Source organism: Caretta caretta, chromosome 13 (genome assembly GCF_965140235.1).
Source record: "Caretta caretta isolate rCarCar2 chromosome 13, rCarCar1.hap1, whole genome shotgun sequence".
Classification (NCBI taxonomy): domain Eukaryota; kingdom Metazoa; phylum Chordata; order Testudines; family Cheloniidae; genus Caretta; species Caretta caretta.
The window spans coordinates 27160483-27166935 of record NC_134218.1 but is presented as its reverse complement, the minus strand read 5'-3'; positions in this window follow the sequence as shown (position 1 = coordinate 27166935).

The window sequence follows — 6453 nt, the reverse complement described above, 5'->3', positions numbered from 1 at the left end:
CTGAGCAAGCTATGCACGTCTATGCCAATATTCCAGTCATGAGTTTTAGCCCACCAAGTGCGTGTGACTCCAGTTAAGTCATAATTTAGCTTACGTACAAATATTTGGTTTGCTATTATGAATAAATCCAGACTTAGGGGTCTGAACCCATTTCAAGGGCAATGTTAAATCTTCTCTCGCTTTGTTCCGTTGTCATATGAATTGTCCAGCACCCTTGAATAATGGGGGTATTATCTTGTGAAGTTCCATCCAAGGCTTAGCCAGCGAGCATGACTAATGCTTTCCCTGTCTCCCTCGCAAACTGTGGTGGAGATCTCTTTGATTTTGTTGAACTAATTATTGAGGATTTGGGTTGCAGTTGCCATTATAGAAATTCACACGTGAACTGCAGGCTGCTTGGAATGGCTTTCAGCACAGACATCTGGTTTCTAATTTTTTGCCTTGCTTTTTTATTTTTATTTCCAGCCAAAGGCATATTTTTGACTTGAAAGGAGCACGCTTTGGGTGTGAGACAGCGTCTACATTCCTTCAGGAGCCTACGTGCATGGCTAGCGTGTGGGAATACTGCAAGGCAAGCCCTGCACCAAGTGTTTTGGCTACTTCTGACCTGGCTAACAGCAAAAGAGAGAGCACGGGCATGAAAATCAACATTCGGTTCCCTTGCTGTTCATGGAAGAAACTCTTCTGAGCATTAAGAAAAGGGTGTGGCTAGCATTTCGTGCAGGGGTGGCCAACCTGTGGCTCTGGACCCGCATGGGGCTCTTCGTAGGTTAATATGCGGCTCCTTGCACTGGGGTGACTCTGGAGCTGGAGCTACAGGTGGTGACTTTCCAATGTGCTGGGGGGTGCTCAGTGCTCAACCCCCTGCGTTGCCCCAGGCCCTGCCCCCACTCCTCCCCCCTCCCCACCAGAGCTTCCTGTGCACCAAGAAACAGTTGGTCGCAGCAGGCGGGAGGCATGGGGAGGGTGGGGGAGGCGCTGATTGCCGGGCCTGCCAGAGGGTGGGACACACTACAGGTTGGAGTCGGGGGAGCTGATGGGCTGCTGACATAGTATTGTGGCTCTGACAATGTACATTGGTAAATTCTGGCTCCTTCTCAGGCTCAGCTAGGCTGCCCCTAATTCAGTGCAAAGGCTGGGGACAAGGTGAGAACTTTAGCTGTCCATATGGCTGTGCCCATCCTTAACCTCGGTTAGCAATAGTCATGCTCCGTTCACCTGAAACAGACCAGCAGCGGTTCTCAAACTGTGGGTCAGGATCCCCATTAAAATAGCATTGCCAGGGCTGGCTTAGGCTTGCTGGGACCTGGGGCCACAGCCCAAGGCCCACTGCCAAGGGCTTCAGCCCTGAGTGGCAGAGCTCTTGTTACAAGCCCCCTGCCTGGGGCTGAAGCCCTTGGCCTTCGGCTTTGGGCCCCCAACCCGGGGTGGCCAGGCTTGGGTGAGCTCAGGCTTCAATTCCCCCTCCTGGGGTTGTGCAGTAATTCTTGTTGTCAGAAGGGGGTTGCGGTGCAATGAAGTTTGAGAACCCCAGGAATAGAGAGATCCTGGCAGAAGGAAAAATATACCTTTAACTGTGAGGAGCCTGAGTTCCGCTCTCTACGCAGGGCCTAGCTCAGGGGTGGGTGAACTACAGCCCGCGAGCCACACCACGCAGCTCGGCCCCACTCTGACGCTCTGGCCGGGGCACTGGGTCGGGGGCCGGACCACGCGGCTCGGCCCCGCTCTGGCCGAGGCGCACTCCAAAGCCACACAGCAAGGCTCCTGGAAGCCGCGGCATGGTCCCACTCCGGCTCCTATGCACTCCAATGGGAGCTGCAGGGGTGGTGCCTGCGGATGGGGCAGCATTTCAGAGCCGCCTGGCCACGCCTCTGCGTAGGAGCCAGAGAAGGGACATGTCATGGCTTCCAGGAGCCACTTGAGGTAAGCGCCGCTCAGAGCCTGCATCCCCTAAGCTCTTCCCATGCCCCAATCCCCTCCCCCAGCCCTGATCCTCCTCCCTCTCTCCAAACCCTCGATTCCAGCCTGGCTCACCCTCCTGCACCCCAAACCTCTCACCCCCAGCTGGAATCTGCACCCCTTCCCACACCCCTGTCCCAGCCTTGATCCCCCTGCTGCTCTCCAAACCCCTCGGTTCCAGCCCAGAGCACCCTCCTACAACCCAAACTCCTCATCCCAAGCCCCACCCCAGAGCCTGCACCCCCTCCAAATTTGTAATCATTCATGGCCAGCCATACAATTTCTATTCCCCGGTGTGGCCCTCGGGCCAAAAAGTTTGCCCAGCCCTGGCCTTGCCCCTGCTCTAATCTAATAGCCTCTCCTTCCTCTTCATAATCAGCTTCCCAGCCCTCAGTAGCCTCCAATCCCCTATCACAGAGGAAGTAGAGTCTTGAGCTGCCTGCAATGACACCCACTGGCCTGCTCTTTGAAGCGACAGGAAAGTCCCCATTCTTTAGCCCCTTCTGCTTCCATGAACTGGCTGCCATGCATGGGAAAGGGGAACGTAGCTAACAGTGAGATGTCCAGCTGGAGACACAGTAACTTCCCTGTAGGGGTGAAGGGAGGCTTGTGGTGTATTGAGAACTGTGTTAAAATTATGATCTCTCTCTCTAACTTCTCAGGTGTTTTCCTAGACCTCTTGCAGGGTAGGGGGCTCTGTAGGGAAGCATGCAATGAGTCAGTTTGCAGCCAGCCAGCCTAGAGTAAGGTGGGGGCAAATTGTGCCTTTCTGTTTCAGGGAGCAGCCTGCTTTGTCTCTCTCTGGATTGGGTTCTTGTGTTTGATCATTCTGAATTCTAAAAACTAAAGTCGTGTCACGTTGCAACCATCCAGCAACGTGTTCTTGTTTGGGTTTTTTTAAATGGTTTTATCTAACCTTTCTGTGTGAATGCCATGAACATGAGGGCTGCTTGCAGGGGCCCTGGGTATATCTACACTACACCAAGCAACACAATTGCAGTGCTGCAGTTATGCTGCTGTAACGTAGACACTTGCAACAACAAGGGAAGAGGTTTTCTGTCACTGTAGTAAATCCACCCCTGCAAGAGGCGGTAGCTAGATTGACAGACTAATTCTTCCACTGACCTAGACATGTCTGTATGGGGGTTTAGGTCAGTTTAACTATGTTTGTCAGAGGTGTGAATTCTTCACACCCCAGAATGACAGAGATCAGCCTCTGTTTTAGGTGTAGACTAGGCCACAGCTTTTCCCCCCCTTGCAGCCACATGGCTAAATGGCCTGGCCCTAGGTGACAGCCACCTCTGGGTTGGCCAGTTTACTAAGAGGTTGCAATAACTCCATGTGACCTGCCAGGTGTCCCCTAAACACCGCGGCCTGCGTGCGTGCGTGTCTGCGTCACATGGCAGGTGTCACTCACCTCAGTGTCCCACGCACACCAGGGCCCCCTGTGCATTCCCACAGCACAGCCTGAATGCCACACACCCAGCGGCGCTCGTGGCCTGCAGTTTAGCCTGGCTGCCCCTGCCGCTGCTCTGCTGCCTGCTGAGCTGGCAACCTGGCAGCTTTCTCACCTTCCCCTCTGACTGCGCTGTCCCCTGCACGTCAACCACCGTGTCTACATTGACACTGCAACACCCTAACTACACTGATGATATCCCCCTGAGAGGCACAGGGCTTGAGTTAGGATGTCTGTATAGTGGGGCCCTCCATCAGCAGGAGCAAGGCTGTAGCGTATAAGCTGCCTTATGTTGACCTCGCCGGGTAGCGTAGAGCAGGGTTCTCAACCTTTTTCTTTCTGGGCCCCCCCCACATGCTATAAAAACTCCACAGCCTACTTATGCTACAACAACCGGTTTTCTGCACATAAAAGCCAGGCTGAGCATTAGTGGGTAGCAAGCAGGGCACCTGCCTGGGGCGTCATGCCACAAGGGGCCCTCTGAAGCAAAGTTGCTCAAGCTTCAACTTCAGTCCCGGGCGGCAGGGCTCGGAGTCCCAGGCAGCGGGACTTTGGCCTCTTACCCTTGGCCCAAGAAAGTCTAAGGCAGGGGTCCCCAACGAGGTGCCCACAAGTGCCATGGTGCCCACAGCACACCCCGCCGCCGAAAAGCGTGGCTGTTGCTCAGCGGCATTTTGGCAGCAATGCTTCTTGCTGCTGTCGCTCCTCGCCGGCGGCATGGTGTCTGGCGCCCGCCAGTTTTCTGGGAATAGCAATATGCTATTGCCACAAGCAAGGTTGGGGACCACTGGTCTAAGGCCATCCCTGCTTCGTGGACCCTCTGAAGCCTGCTCACAGCCCCTGGTTGAGAACCACTGGTGTAGACCAGGGCTTTGGCTGCCTGCAGCAGTTTGGCCAATGATTGATAACACCTCTACAGGCTTCTGACTACGCAGGCAGCGTCCTCGATTCTAGATCCCCAAAGTACAGCAATCATATATGTTAGATTGGGGCCAGGAGAAGCAAATGCTAATTGCACAGAGTTTGCATGGTTCCTACTGTGTAAGTAACCAGGCCCTTAATTTACATAGATGAGGGTTTGGGGATGGAGTATAAATACTTGGACAGAATAATTTGGGCCACAGCCCACTGTGTGAGAAGCCATTGTCCTCACGGGAGTACGGCTAGATGCATCTTCCAGTCATGGAATCAAGATCCACCATCTACAGACCTATCCACCACAGTGGAAGAATTCAAAGACATGCTTTAAGCAGTGTCATCCTTGCTCTGGCAAGCTAGAAAAGAGGTTTGGCCCCATGCCCAGGCTAGGTATTTTAGAGACTCTTTTGGTGAAGGTTTATCCCACCCTTAAGCACTGCTTCTAAGCTATTGGTACACTGGTGTGGATGGTTATTTCAGAGTAGAGCCTTGAACAGCCAGAAGGTACTCATGGATGTGCTCAGATAGGACAGATGGCTCAGATGAGGGTGCTAGTCTGGGACTTTGGTTCAATTCCCTGCTTCACCACTTCCTTTGTAACCTTGGGCAAGTCCCTTAGGGTCTGTCTACACCACAAATAAAAACCCACGGCGGGCCTGTGCCAGCTGACTCAGGTTAAGAGGCTATTTGATGGCTGTGTAGATGTTTGGGCTCAGGCTGCAGCATGAGCTCTGGGACCCTCCCACCTCACAGCGTCCTAGAGCCCGGGATCCAGCTCCAACGTCTACACAGCAATTTTACAGCCCTGCAGGCCGAATCAGCTGACCTGGACCAGGTGTGGGGGTTTACTGCTGTACAGACATATCCTAACTGCTTTTAGAGAAGCCTACGCACCACATGTGTGGGCTGGAGCTAACCCTTGTATTTTGCCAAAACTTTTTAGTTCCCAACTTCACCATGACTATGGTGGGTTTCACCTTTGCTGTGCAGCTGAGGTGGCAGGACTAGACTGCTCAACAAGAGCTTGGAGGCTTGGCTCCCACCTCATCACCACAGCCATCCATTGAGAATACTCCCCGAGATGAAAGATTGCTTCAGTGTTAATCATCAATATTCCCCCAAATGAGACTGCTTGCAGAGCACTTGGCACTTTTTTGGGGGGTGGGGCTAGAGCTGAACTTTGCCCATAGTTTAAATTTAGGATGGGAGAAAATGGAAAGCCTGACACCTCTGAGAAATCAGATAGCAAATTTGTCTCTTATCCAGGGAAACTCCCATGCACTATGTGAGTGTGAATTTATCCTAAGGCAAGCAAAGGTTTGCCCCATCTAAGGTTCCCCTATTCAGTCTAACGAGTATCTTACTCTTCTCCTGCATGAACAGTACCGTACTTCTCCTCCTCCTATTTCACTCATCCTGCATGAATGTGCAACTCCCACGGAAGTACATTTCTTTGCATCTGGAAATCTGAATGCACAAGTGTACACCAGCCTGAGAGGTGTCCCAGGAGATACCATAACAGACTTTGAATTGTACATATACATTTTGCCTATACTGGCTTTATCATGCTCATTACAATAGACGTATCTCCCCCTCATTCAGATCCCATATACTCCTAAATGCAGAGGAAACTCTTTTCATGGGGACAGTGACTATTGCATCTGCTCAGGGTTTAGTGACTAAACAAAGTACAGAGCTCCAAACGTAATGATAGGAAGACAAAGTGAACCTACTCTTAAAAGGGTCAAATTCTGAGGCAAACAGAAGCTGGTGTAATTCACATCCTGGTACCCTTCGATTGTAAGTTACATTGATTTCATCTCTTTAAAATCTCACTCAGTGACCACACCTTCTTACCCATCCTCCTGGGTTTCATCCAATGAGCCAACAGGAGGAAGTCTGTACAGTTGGCTAGAGGCTGGAAGACAAGGCACAGCAGGAAACAGCACTGCCAGGAGCATGTAACATGCACATATCCTAGTTTAAGAAACTCCTCTCCATGAATTAAGTCATAAGGGGGCAGAGAGGAGTTAAGCCAAAGACTGTACACTGGATCAAGACAAGGGGGGAGGGCAATGCCAGGAAAAAGCTACAGCAACTTAACCTCTCTGAATTTTCCC